The following is a 15,211-nucleotide window of genomic DNA, read 5'->3' on the forward strand; positions in this document are numbered from 1 at the left end:
TCTCCAAATATTTAATAAATAAAATACAGAATAAGATTTAACTAGTCATTAATTCTAAGAAAATGGAAGATTAAGATTTCACGGTATGTTTATATCTGATTTTATCATGAGACATTATGGTCCCTTGTTTGGAATTTTTGCATGATTGCATGCTTTATTTGGATGTGGCTTTCATTTGTAAAAATATTTAAAAATCTCTACTTCATATAACAAAATATTTTTCAGGCTGAAGTTTTAAATGTAAAGAATAAAATTTAGAACATAACATCTTATATCATTAGATTGAAAAAAAATTTTAAAGACCAACAATCTTTTCAATAAGGGTATGAGGAAATTAGTATTTTACACAAGTGGAATCTAACTGTGAATAATATTCTATAATTTTACTCTTTATTTTATCACTATATCTTGAAGAGCATTCCTTAGGAATACTTCACTCTTATTAACAGTATTTAGGTTTTCATAGATCATAATTTAGTAGAAGTTAATAATTAAGTGGCTGTACAAAATCAAGACTTTTTATCTACCTCTCACTTGCTATGTAACCTTAGGCAATTACTTCACCTTCTTGTGCTTCAGTCACCTCATCTAAAACTTAGAGGTAATAATAACATTTATCACATAGTTTGTGTAGTCAAATGATTTAACATATAAACATGTTTATTGTGTAAGTTGAATGAATTATTTCATACAAGCCATTAAAACAATGCCAGGCACAGAGTAAACACAGTCAATTAAGCAACTGACATTGTGTGTGTGTGTGTGTGTGTTTGTTTCCATTGTGCTATCCTGTACCATAACATAAGCAATTTCCTATTGTTGAGTTATATCTCTTTGAGCATTTAGGTTCTGTGAAACATTGACTATTATGAACAATACTACAACTATTCTTGTGTGTGGGGTGTGTATGTGTGTGTGTGTGTGTGTGCGTGTGTGTGTAAAAGAAAAACCAAAAACTTTCTTTAAAAAGAAAATTCCTCTTTTGGTCATAGGATCTGAATGACACCCCTAAATGAAAAAAATGACTTTAAAATATTAGCATAATTCTCCCACCAACTCGCCAATGATATCTACATTAGCAATTACAATGCTGAGTTTTCAGTTTACAACTTGTTTGGATCATCAGAAACATTTATGATTTGGTAAATATATATGATCTCGCAAATTTCCTTGCAAGATTGAATATAAGTCCTCTATTTGCAGCAGTTCCATCCATGCTTACTAGATTAAGCTATTAATTATTCTGATATGGAATTCTTTAATTTACTAAATAAATTAGCATTGGTTGATACATCTGTTGCTGAGGAAGTACTGCTGAAATTCCAGAGTGGTTATAAATTTTTTGACTTTTCCTTGTTGGAGTCTACTAATTTTGCTTTGTTAATTTCAAAGCTAAGTTATTGAGTACTTAAATTTTGTATTATTTACTTTAAATTACTGTGACTATTACTGTGTAAAATTCATATTTATCCCTTATATTTTCTTTTTTAAAGATTATTATGTCTGGTATTGATAAATATTAATATATCTGTAAAATATAATTATTTGCTTAGATTATGTTCTTCATTTTCACTTCTAAATTTCATTTTCTTTGAGTCTCTTGCAAATAGCATATGGTTAAAATTAAATCTATTAATATAATATTCTTATAAGTGAATTTAATCCTCCCATATTATTATTATTTTTATTACTATTTGGATTTGTCTATCATCTTAGTTGTGATTTCTATTTGCCAAGTTATATTTCTTTGTTCTTCTCTTTTTCCTTTTTCTTTCTATTTAGTTTTATTTTCCTCTCTTTTATCTGCTAGTGCTTTAAAGTAATGATAAATTGTGTTTTCTGTATGGTTGCATTTACATTTTAGGAATGAATCCATTAGTTTCCTGTTGCTGCTGCAAAAATTATGATTTGGTAGCAACGATACATGTTTATTATCTTACAGTCCAGAGGTCACATCTGGGCTTTTTGCTGGGCTAAAATCAGCATGTTGGCAGCATAGTGTTCCCTCAAGAAGCTCTAGGTGAGAATATCTTTCCTTGCACTTTTCAACTTCTAGAGGCTGTTAAATTTCTTTTTTTAATTGGTTTATTATAATCATACATGATAACATGATTCACGTGACATATTCATACAGATACAATGCATAACTTGGCCTATTCCATTCCCTGTAATCCCCTTCCTTCCCCTCCTCCCTTTCCGATCTCCTTCCTCTGGGCTACCCCTCTCAACTTGTTTTCATAAGATCACTTTTCTTTCCTTTTTTTCCCCCTCTGGCTTTCAAATATGAGAGAAAACAAATGACCCTTAATTTCTGAGTCTGGTTTATTTTTCTCTCCAGTTCCATCCATTTTCCTGTAAATGACGTAATTTCATTCTTTGTGACTGAATAAAACTGCATTGTCTCTACACCATACTCTCTTTATCCATTCAAGTGTTAACAGAGACCCATGTTTGTTCTGAAACCCTGCTGCCCAGATTTCTTGACCTGTGGTCCCTTTTCAAGCCAATAGTCACATCCCTCCAAACCCTGCTCCCATTACCACATCTCCATCTCTGCCTCTTCCCCTTATACCCTGGGATTGGAATTGGGTCCACATTAATAATTCCGGATCCTTAACATAAATACATCTGCAAAGTACTTTATATTATATAAGATAACATTTTTTAAGGTTTTGGGAATTAGAGTATCAACATTTGGGGGGACATTACTCTGCCTACCACATGAACTTTAAATGTCTAAAGCTAAAAATTATCTATAGTCTCCTCCTAAAAGAAAATATGCAAGGACATATTGTAATTTTATTTTTATTTATTCATTTATTTTGTTTTTTTTTTTTGGTACTAGGGATTGATCCCAGGGGTGTTTAACCACTGAGCCACATCCCCAGTCCTTTTTGTATTTTTTTAAAGACAAGGTCTCGCTAAGTTGCTTACAGCCTTGTTAAGTTGCTGAGGCTGGCTTTGAACTGGTGATCCTTCTGCTTCAACTCCTGAGATTCTGGGATTATAGGCATTCATTGCCGTGCCTTCACATATTGTGCTTTTAATCCAGTCTCTTTCTCAATCTTTCATGTTTTAAATCTGACACTGGAGTCCTCCCATCTTGATTTTTTAAGATCTCAAACTAGATGATTTTTAAGCCATCAGGGCTTATTTAGCATTTTCTCTATGTGTTTAGAAACTGTTTCTTCAGTTATAATTTGTATGTTTACTTTCTAGGTAGCACATTATTATTTTTAAGTGCATGCTTTAGTGAAGACCATGAATAGTAAACTGCTCAGTTTTGTGTCCTTCATTTTCATTATTTTGCATTTTTTTCAATGTTGAACAGCAGGTTGACTTCATTATCAGCACACCAAAGGTATTCTTCATATTTTTCTAATTCTCCTAAATATTGATTAGAAGCCTACGATCACATTTTTTCTCTTCCTTCATACACTTGGTCTCTAGGTAGTTTTGATATTTCTTTCTGTCTTTGTAGTCCTTTGATGTCACCTAGAAGTATCTGAGTGCTGATGCTGTTTTTATTTCTCTTCTTTGATATTTGGTTTATTTTTCAATCTGAAAATCTGTGAAAACACAAAAACTATTGTCTCTGACATTCTCTCTACTCTCTTACCCTAGAACTCCTTTAGGAATATGTCCTTTATGCCCTTTCTGACATTCGTAAACTCTCAGTCACTGTTTGCATTCAGACTGTTTCACCACTCTGTGAGGAATCCCTCGGATCTACTATCCATTCAACAGATGCCATCTGCAGCTACATCTTTAACTTGGAATTTGAAATTTTAAGTGTAAGTATCATATTTCTTTTTAGGAAATTTTATTTTTCCTCATCTTTCAAAGCAAATATTCTTTCTTCCAAAAACATCTCACTCTCAAGTTTTAAAAATTTGTTTTTAATCATGTAAACTTTTGAATTTTATAATCCCTGTCAATATTTTCTAAAATTATTAATCATTATTGTGACTTTTGGTCACAATAACAATGAAAAATGTTCTCATTGAGCATTTGGGAATTCTATTAAGAACTCATTAAGTTGTACTTTATTTGTATTGGCCTTGTGTGGTGTATGTTAAGAGTAGATTTGAAAATGGTTTCACTAAATGCTTCAATTTTGGAATCAGATTCACAGAAATGAAGACCTAAGCAATCCTTTTTTTTTATCCTGATGTCATGGATGAAACAGTGATTCCTTGCTGATGACCTGTGTTTGCTATCAGAGCTTTTACCACATCACTGTTTTACAAGGGGTCAAGGTATCTAAGAGTTGCAGTTCTATGTAATCATTTCAGGTCCTCTTCCAACTTTGCACAGATCCACGTGGAAGTTCAAACCCAACAACCTAGATTCTTTGATGCATCAAACTCCCTTAGGGAAGCTACCACACTGCCTAGGCAGCTTACTACATTCCCTGCCAGCTCTTTTTGACTTGTGTGCACATGAAAGGATACTTCACGTATTTTTTCTATAACTTACAGATGTTTATAACAGGAACATTTTCTGATTGTTTAATCAGGCAGATAACCACATAATTAAAAGAAATGAACTTGATCTTGACCTGTCCTATAGTCATTAAATATAGTGAAATTAAAAACTAGCATATTGTTAATTGTAGAGCTTAATATACACAGAATCAAGCCATATAGACTTATTTTATTGTACTATTTTATATCATGCAATAACTCTGACCAATTTCTTTCAAATTCTACATAACTATCTCAACAAGATGTTCACATTTACCTCAATTAACATTTAATATTTTCGCAGACTTTTCAACAGTTAGGAATCATGTCAGTTATAAGTTATTATAAAAATTAATAATTGCTACAATATTGCTATTTTTCTTCGAAAAAGTTAGAGACAAAATAAAAGTGTGTGGACAGTCATGGGTATAAATAGACTAGGAAATTAAATATCTTAGTAATTTAAGTACTATAATAAAAATGAAATGTTAAAATTATTCACATTTTCTTCTGTCAAATGCTTAACAGATGATTTGATGAAAGAGATAGTGAACTCTTGATTTTAAGAATAATGGGGAGAAGGGTCGAGTTGGCAGACAGAAGTTAGAACACAACCTGAAATAGTATCTTTTTTAAAATAAGCCTCAAAGGGACTTGTATAAACTTCATTTAAATCATACCCAATATTTAACAATACCTTTATCATTCTGCAATTATAAATAAAATATTAAGTCAAGTATGATAGCTTATCTTATGAATTGCTTCATGAGATTTATTGTTTCTGCAGGTTTCTTAGCTGGGTACACTTCCCCCTTATTTCATTAGGACTTGAGTAAGGCAGGGACTCGGGCACTCCTGCGCATTTCTCCTTTCCCTTGCTTTGATTTGCTTTAGTGGCATGCCTTTTCCCTCCTCTATTTACCTTTCTAAGGTATTCCAAAGGTACCTTTGTTCTACAGAGGCCTACTGCCCACTGCACAGTCCTCTTATCTAATGGGCAAAGGAGTGGACCATCCCCAGCATTAAGAATGTGCTGTCCATTAATTCCTGTGTGCTTCCAACAACAGGAGTCATAGTATAACATGTTTCCTTAGGGTGTATAAAGTTAAAGTTCTTTTCAATTTTTTTTTTTTTTGTTATGGAAAATCTATATACTAGTTAACCCATCCTGGATAATTAAAAGTTGGCTGTTGATATTTAATACATTAATCTCCATTTAACTTTTGTGTAAAGAATAGATAATGTTATTAGGATTACACATCTCTCACTGGTCTACTATGCTGACTGAATCAATGTGGCAAGGTGGATTTATTTTTGTTAACTACAGAAAGAAAATAGTAAATAAAAAAAAAGAAATGTTGATTAAATAATCAGATTGTCCATCAACATTGAGAGTTTCAATATCTATGCCTTTTCTTGTTTAAAAAAGATCTTTCTGAAAACACATTCCAAAATTTGAAGTAATACTCCAGAAAAATGAGAAGTAACACTGAAATTTTATCCTATGACCATTACCACTGTAGCTACGACTCCCCAAGCTTCTTCTGAGAATGCTAGAAGTTAGCATACCCTTCAGTATACAAAATACAAAATGGATAACCTTATGAGTCTAGGCAAAACAAGACTGCTCTCAATCATAAGTTATTCCCAGGGTTATAACCAAGAGTTTTTAAAAACGTGAGTGGTTCCATATCCCTAACTGAGGTAATCCACCACCCCATTCCTACCTCCCAACATCTGTACTTTAGGAAGCCACCTTCTATTATCTGATATTATTTGGTCAGAATATTACAGTCATTGACTTCTCATCACAGAATTTGCCCCTATGCCTAAACCTACTTTCTCAGAGGGTATAAAGTGGATGATCTAGGAAGAGAATGTGAATGGCCCTTAGTCATCTAATCCCAGTGGATGAGATCCCTTACAGTTTCCCTCTTCATGTCTTCCCTTAAGCATGTTTTTTTAGTTCTTCCTTTGACTCTGAGAACTGCACAGACTTCTTTCCCACCTATCCAGATGAGGAAAAAAAATCTACCTCTTCTGGCACTCAAATTAGGCAATGTATATCTCTGGCTCAAAACTAAATCCAAATGGTATTAAAAAATATATTTCATTATGGTGGCATAATGTGTCATAGTCTGAACATAATTATAGGCGAAGAGGAAAAGAAAAGATTTTCTAGCTTATTTGTGATTAGTAAATCACAAAATACTTTCAATATTTGTCTCCAAAAAACTTTAGAAATAAAAATCTTCAGAGCTACCATGCCTAGAAGCACAGATTGGGCACTGCACAATCTAGGAGTATATATATATATATATATGCAACAAAGTATATTGTTCCCTCTACTTATGTGCAGTGCATAATCTCTTCCATTAGATGTGATGAAATTCACCAAGTCTCTTATATGCCAAGCACAGGATAGAAGGAAGGACACACATGTAGATAAAACAGTCTTCTCCTCTGAAGGCACAGGAGAGGATGACACATATGATAAGGTTCTTAGGGTCAGTGAGAAAGAAGCCTAGGATTGTCTTAAATAGTGGAGAGTTCAATTTTTCTATCTTTGCCAGCAAACAAATGGAGAAAGAAACACCCAAAGAGATGATATTGAATAAGATGGTAATGCAGCAAATCAAAGAATCACATAAAATCAAATCTTCACCTTAGGGCCAAGAATCATTGAGTGTAAAGTATATTCAGATGTAGAGGAAAAGAGATTTTATGTGTTTCTTCTAAACATATAATACATCATATCATGATGCATGAGGCTGCAACATAACTATTTGATTTACATAATGAGAACCAAGGGATTTCATCTGTAACTGAACAGCATGATAAAACTATGGCAAAGGCACTGCTTAATGTCAAGGTCTTGAAGAGCCTTATACAGCCAACTCCTATTCACTTTGCAAAAAATGAATAAAGCACATTATTTAAAAAAAATAAAACCCACACATTCTTTTATCCAAAAGCACTGGAAGTATCCTCATTAAAATTGAAGAATAAATTGCCAGCAGCATTAATAAACTTCAGCTAAAACAATAATTCTTAATCTTAGATTCTTAACAGTTTCCTTTTAGGACCAAAATAATTTATTCCTAACTTAAAACTCAGGGATTGTTCTTGTGGGGTGAGGAATAGAGATCTGTTTGCTGCCCAGATCTATATTCATGTATTCTCATTCTGGGCTCCTGTCGACTCTGCACACGGAGTCTGCATACAGAGTTTCATTACATGAGTTTATGGAAATGATACAGTTAGACTTCGCCAACTGCGAAGGCCAATAAATTCTGTGTAAGTTCTGATTTATACTGGAAAAAAAAGAAATGTAGTCTTAATTTCCAAGAATGAAGATGCATCTGAGAATGAGTCTCACTGTGGAGTTTTATAGTGCCCTAGGATATACCTATAAATGAGTCATTCAAAAATTATTCTGTGATTTGTATTAAATCAAGATTATTTCTGCCATTTCCATATTTTATTAAATTTTCTATCTTACTTGCCAATGGCATTCATTTGAAACCAACTTTCAGAAGTGTAGAAGTGTTGTACATAAACCAAAAGCATTTCAATAAATATTAAAGGCAAAAATACATCATAAATAAAATTGAATTTTAAATTAAAGAGTATTTCATGAGACAGAGGCTTATGCTTTCTCTATGATTTCAGAGAGAAATGTGAAAATTATGCTAAGAAATCACAGAGTTGACAGTTGGGAAAATGTTTTATGTTTTCGTTATTATGAGCCCACAAGTACTAGGTCAGCTTTAAACTATTTACTTTATTGTATCACACAGAATAATTTGACAAATATATTACTCAGATAGGTTTGGATTTATAAGAACATTATGCATCTTAGCTGAAACCAAAATTAATCCCTGAGCTAAATGTCTTTCCCAATGATGTGTTCTCATAACATGAAAAATTTAATAATTATCTAAGATGAGCTTTCACTCGAAACTGAACCTGGTTGAGTTTAGCCTGACAAATACAGATAAGAACATGAGATCCATGGAGATGAATATTTTTCTGATTTTATTTTTCACAACTTCCTTATAAAGCTAAAGATCTGACCAGTCTATGCTAACTAATAAGGGATCTCCCCACCCATGACAATTACACATAACATGCATTTACTTTTCTGACCAAACATTTCTAAGTCACTGAAAAATAAAGCATTCCCTTTAGTGAGTTGATTTTCACTGCTTTGGTCCTGGAAGTAGAGATATGGAGAAAGAGTGATCCTCCAGAGAAGTTTTGTCCTGCAGGTGAGTAAAGAACAGTTTGTCAGTGTCTACCAACATCTTATATATGTATACCTTTTGAAAGAGAAAATAGTTTTTAACTATCCTAAAAAAATATAGTGTCTCTGAAACCCCTTCCAAATGATGCAGTCTCATGTGAATGTATGGGTTTCCTGTGGTTGCTACAACAAGTTAAAACAAACTTAGTGGCTTAAAGCAAAACAAATTTGTTATCTTATTGTTATAGAGGGAAGTTGAATATAGATCTTTCTGGGCTAAAGTCAAAGTGTCATCAGGGATGCAGCCTGGAATATAATTTACTATCCTTTCCCAATTCCAGATACTACCTGCTTCCATTGGTTTATAATCCCTTTCTGCATATCAAAGCCAGCTGGGTATCCTCCAATCCCTCTCTGACTCTAAAATTCTTCCTCCTTCTTCCATATCTTAGGTCTCTTGTTATTACATTGCACCCTCTCAGATAATGACTGAATAATCTCCCCAACTCAAGATCCTTAATTTAATCACATATGTAAAATCCATTTTGTCATGAAAGGTGACATACTCATGGGTTCTGAAGATTAGGACATGAATACATTCAGGGGGCATTCTTCTGACTTCCACAATGAATGACATGAAAAGACTCTGGAGTCATAATTTAACGCGAAAAAAATACATATAGAAAGAATATTGTGCATGATACGAAATAATGTTCTTTGCATACCAAGTGTTACCATGGGTTCTCTTAGGGTAAGAGAAGGGGAGTAAGAGTTGGGTAAATGTTAATTTATTATAAATATTAAAGTGTTTATCTTTTGCCATGAAAATATGCTTGTATTAAAGAATATGTTTAAAACTTTTTTAAACTTTCACTATGAGAATATGTATAACTTTGAAAAAAGAAATAGAATTATACTACATTTCCTAGAGACTATTTCAGCACAAGCAAATGTTTGAAATAGATTTTTAAGGGAAAATGTGGATTATAAACTGTACATAAAATGAGGATTTCGACTCCAATAATAATGTTTGTTTCATAACTGGACTGATACACTACCAGTAATTTTTATATTTTTTATGTTTTTTACACATGTGAAATATATCACACTACTCTTTTTTCTTGTTTTTCTCCAAGAATACCTGTGTACAGCTAGGGAAGGCTAGCAACAAAGGAGGTAATGATGAAGAGTGGTTAGTTAGGAATGTTGATTTTTTAAAGCTTTATCATATAAAAAAATAACCTTACAATTTTAAGAGGAGTCTTAAATGTTTTTTTTCTTTTCAGTGTTTTGAAGAAAAAAATAGAAATAAAAATGAAATTAATGTCACAGTATTGACAGGGAGAAAAAACTTTCCTGTAAATCCCAATTACTTGAAATGTTGTGATTTTTAGGCAATAAAACAAGAAATATACTAAAAATGTTAACTATATTTCTCCCTAGTTAGTGGGGTTATAGGCTAATTTTTATCTTTATTCTTATATTTGTCAAATTTTCATAACGAACACTGAATTCATAGTAAGTAAAGAAAATATGATTTATTAATCAAATTATGATAATTATTTTTAGTCCAAGAAACCATTATTTCCTGAATCTACTTTAAGAAAGGAAGACAGACTTCATCAATCTAGAAATAAATCTATAGAATTCATACATGTTTCATACAGTCTATAGTTCTATTTCTCTGTATTAGTATGGTGGTCAATTCAAGTGATAATTTATGGGATCATAATTAGTCATAGAGATTGCTATGTCACTACAGATTTTTAAGCAATATATTTAACACTATAAAATATATATTTAAGATCCTTATTGAGCTAAAACATTATAAATATGACATAAAATATTCAAATTAACATGGCAAAAGTAAGGTCTATGTCTTCACTGAAAATCGTAAAAGTGTTCATTAAAATAATATTTGCTACTTTGTTAATTTTATAGAAGCAAATCATTCAAAACTTTTTTGATACAGTCAAGCAAAGTTTAAAATTTGTTAATATGACTAAGAAAAAAGCTCAAAGCCATAAAGAAAATAAATTTTAATGTAAGTTGCCTTCCTAATTAGAAGAAACTAAAAATAAAACTGATTAAAAATGGCCTGTACATTTAATCACATTATCTTTCCAAATCTATCCTATCACTCTGAAATTCCATTAAGAGGAGCTCTTCCACAGAAAAATGTATGACTTTTTTAGATACATTTTAACAATTTTATTAACAAAATAATTTAAATTAAAAGAATGTAGAGATTTGTGAAAATAAAAGGAATTAAGTTTTACTTACTCATTAAATATTCTGAAATTAACATAGGTTTTATTTGCTGATAATCCTGTAGAAAAACTAGTATGGTCATTATTTTTAAAAAAACATTAACTTATTTTTCCTTTTAAAAAAGTATTTAACCCAATTTTTTATTTAATTAGATATAAAAATTATATCATATTTTTGTCAGTATCAAGTTAAACACAGACTATCAAGTTGAACAATCTCCAATGAAATACATATAAAGCAAAACAAACTCAATGAATTCTCAGGAAGAAAAGACTTTACTGTGCAGTACAGAGAATGTGTTCAAAGTTCTGCAGGAGGAAAAGTCACTCTTACTCTTTAAAAGACACAGTTATTTCTGGTGGTTCTTTTCTTTCTCCAGGAATACACAATATAAACTTTTTATTGAGAAGCTGATAATATGAATGATTCCTTTATTGATTCTGACAATAAAGTGTCAGATAATTATATTCTTTGAAAATAATAAATCCCTGGAGGTCATCAATCACTGAAACTGGCTTCACTGAAATTGGCTGTGAATTTCAACATTTAGTCTAATACATTCAAAGCATTCTTCACTCCAAAAATAGGCATGAGATTAAGGGAAAAGCAATGTAGAAATACAGAGTAAAGTCAGAAAGTCTTCAAGTGTGTTCATGCAATACTTTCTGTACTTCCTGCCTTTTTTAAATCTCTTCCCTGTTTTTAATGTATCAAAAATAACAAAATAATACTAGCTATTGAAATTGCATATTCATTATGGGTCAAGCACAGTGTTAGATTTTTTAAGCATATCATTATCTAGTGAAGATGATATCATGTGGACTAGATACTATACCCATTTTACAGAGGATAAACTAAACATCAGTGAGGTCAAACAACTTGTCTGGTGACACAGCTTATAACTGGACTAATTGGGATTAAAAACATTGCTTATCTACATCAAGGGGTCTACTACTTTCCATTCACATTTTAATCTTCCTTTGAATTTTAAATATTTTCTAATTCAAATCTCTACATTTAATTTTCTGTTCCTTTTTATAGGTGGTTATCATAGCCACCCATTTATTTACTCATTACTTTTTTATCCATTGATTTACTTAATGTTGAAAAAATAAAAGCAGGTAAGAGCAAAATTCATATTACACAAAGAATAATTATCTGCCATTTTTAAAAAAATCAGTTTATTTAGTCATTTGAAAAAGTTAAGTGTTTGTTCTTTCTTTTCATTATGTAGCAAATTTCATACCTAACAGACTAATAGAATTTGGGAAGCAAGTTAGTCCAATGTGAATTATTTATTCAAAATGCAATAGCTTTGCAATAACTTTGGCATACAAAGTAGACTTACATTCTTTATAACAAATAAAACTTTTCGAGTTTTAGTACTTTATTGAATTCTTCAGTAAACCTACAGTGAAAATCCCAGGGCAAATAAGGCTGACTCTACAGAAATGGGAAGTGTAAATAATTAAATAAATTTTCCCTGGATGTAGAGAGCTGACAGAAGAAAAAGGAACTATTATTCATTTCACAATTCTGAAATGTCATAAATTTCACAAATTATTTTCTCATTTAAATTAATCTTAACCTATTCATAAATTATGACTAGTAATGTTTAATATGTTAAAAATTAACTCCCTGAAATGTTCTAAATCAGTGGAGGTTACTTTCAATAATGAATGTTGACTCTCAACTGTGTCTAAGATAATGTAGGATAGAAAAATAATTTTATAAATAAGGAAAGTGAATTTTAGTCAGGGGTTGACAAAACTATCAATTAAAAGCATTTATAATATAATCATACAACAAAGATATTTCTGATATTATGCCTTCCTTATCAATAATAATTTATCCAGATTCTTATTCAATTATTTACTTTTGGAAAAAAATTAATGAATATTTGGCATATACTAGGTGTTACATTTATCATCCTCTAACACTATCCTTATTTTATTAATAAAAAGAGACTCAGGACAATTAATGAGCTGAAGATCACTAGCTAATACTTGTAAAATCATAGATCATTTCAATTATTAATTTTTGCTATTTAATATCTCTGTCAACAGTCAAAGCTGCATAAACATCTTTCACAGTGGACAACGGCAATAATCTTGCAAATGGTTGAAAACATCACCCAGGTTCCCTTGTTAGACTGTTCTATACAATACAACTAGAATTGCCCCAGTTTAACGCAAATTCTCATTGCTCTCAGATGAAGAAAAAAATATCTTTATCGTGGCATTTACAATCTGCATAATCTGGACCTCGTTTTACTGTTTGGACTCAAATCCTATGGCCATAGTTTTCTGCTCCATCCCTGCAGGTCTTCTTTCCCTTCCATTTCAATTTATCGTGTGCTTTCTTTTAATCAACTCTATTGTGGTAAAATTTACATAAAATGCACAAATTCTGACAAATTTTGAGGAATGTATAAGCTCGTGTATTCAAAGAAAAATATACAATATTTCCATCACTACGGAAGTTTCCCTTGGGTGTGCCTGTTTGCAATTTTCCCACCCTCAGAGCAGGCAACATCTGAAACCACAGATTACTTCTGCCTGTTCTAGAACTTTATATAAATGGAATCATCCTTCTGATCTGTTTTAAATTTGACTTTTTCACTCAACATAATGTTTTAACACTTATTCATGCTGTGTGTTTATCAGCAGTTTGATGAAGACTTTAAATGTATGAATTTATGACAACATATCCACTCAGACACTGAAGATACTTAGAACTACTACAAATTCTCAAGTACAGATTTTTCTAGGAATAAATGTTTTTATTTTTCATGGACAAATATTGAGAATCTTTCCTGGGTTATATAGCAAATGAATGCTTAACTTTTTAAGAAAATACTGTTATTCTACATGCTTAAACCTTTCTATTATCCTACCAGTTTAGGAGGATTCCATATTCTCATTATTATTGGGTATATTCAGTTTCAAAACCTGAAGTCATTTGAACGAAATGCAAATTTAATTTTCATTTTACTGATATTAGTGATGTTGAGCATCTCTTCATATATTTGTTGGAGATTCATATTTCCTTTGTCTTATTTTGAGCTCTACCAGTTCTATATATTTATACACGTGATGGTATGTATACATGTGCATATTCATATTTTGTTCCTATTAGATATATGTATGGCAAATATGAATCTTTTTGCTTTCATTTCATATGTAGTCTTTCAAACAGGAGATGGTTCTCATTTTGATATTAATATTTTGATTAGAGATTTTTGTATATCCTAAGAAAGCATTGCCTACCTTCTGTTATTGAAGATTTCATTTTCTGATTTTTACCTAAAGTTTTATAGTTGTAGTTTTCATCTTTAAGCTTATGATTTTTTTAATTAACAGTACACTTGATGTTAAGGAGGGTTGACATTCATGTTGTCATGCAGAGGTTCAGATATTTGAATATCATTTGACGAATAGACTATCTTTACAGTGATGAATTATATTGCTCACTTCATTGAAAATCAGTTGAACATACATGCATTAGTCTACTTCCAGATTGCTTATTCTGCTTCATTGATATGTATGATAATTTTCAAAAACCACACTGTCTTGATTAACAAACCTTTATGATAAGTTTTGAAATTAGATGGTGAAAGTCTACCCAATTTGTTCTTCAATATTGCTTTGGTTCTTCTAGGTCATTTGAATTTCCAAATAAAAGTACTGGAATAAGCTTTTCAATTTCGACAAAAAAGGCCTTCAGACAGTTGGGCATGGTGGCACATGCCTGTGATTCTGCCACTCCAAAGGCTGAAGCAGAAGGATCACAAGTTCAAGGTTAGCATGAACAATACTGATACCCTGTCTGAAAATAAAATTTAAAAGGTTGGGGATATAGTTCAGTGGTCTGCCAGGGACAAGGCCCTGGGTTTAATGCCTAGTCCTGCAAAACATAAAGGCCTGAAATTTTCATTAATATTTTTTAGTCAGCTTTTTGTCACTGTGACCAAAAGACCTGACATGAACAACCTAAAGGAAGAAATATTTATTTTGGCTCACAGTTTTGGAGGTCTGTCCATAGAAAGTTAACTACTTAGCTCTGGGCCCATGGTGAAGTAGAACTTCATGGCAGAAGGGCATGGTAGATGGAGCCAGTCAGGACATGGCAACCAGGAAGCAGAGAGGGATGGAAAGGAAGATACGCCCTTCCAGGGACCCACCTCCTGTAGCCATGCTCCACCTATCTAGAGTTACACCCAGTCAGT

General features: G+C 31.8%; 1 protein-coding gene across 3 annotated transcripts in view; it reads right to left on the minus strand.

The window, feature by feature from the left end:
* Adamts19 (ADAM metallopeptidase with thrombospondin type 1 motif 19) overlaps nucleotides 1–15,211 on the minus strand; it is a 292,394-nt gene that overhangs the window by 215,294 nt on the left and 61,889 nt on the right. The window lies entirely within an intron of this gene.

This window comes from Sciurus carolinensis, chromosome 6 (genome assembly GCF_902686445.1).
Source record: "Sciurus carolinensis chromosome 6, mSciCar1.2, whole genome shotgun sequence".
In the NCBI taxonomy this organism is placed as follows: domain Eukaryota; kingdom Metazoa; phylum Chordata; class Mammalia; order Rodentia; family Sciuridae; genus Sciurus; species Sciurus carolinensis.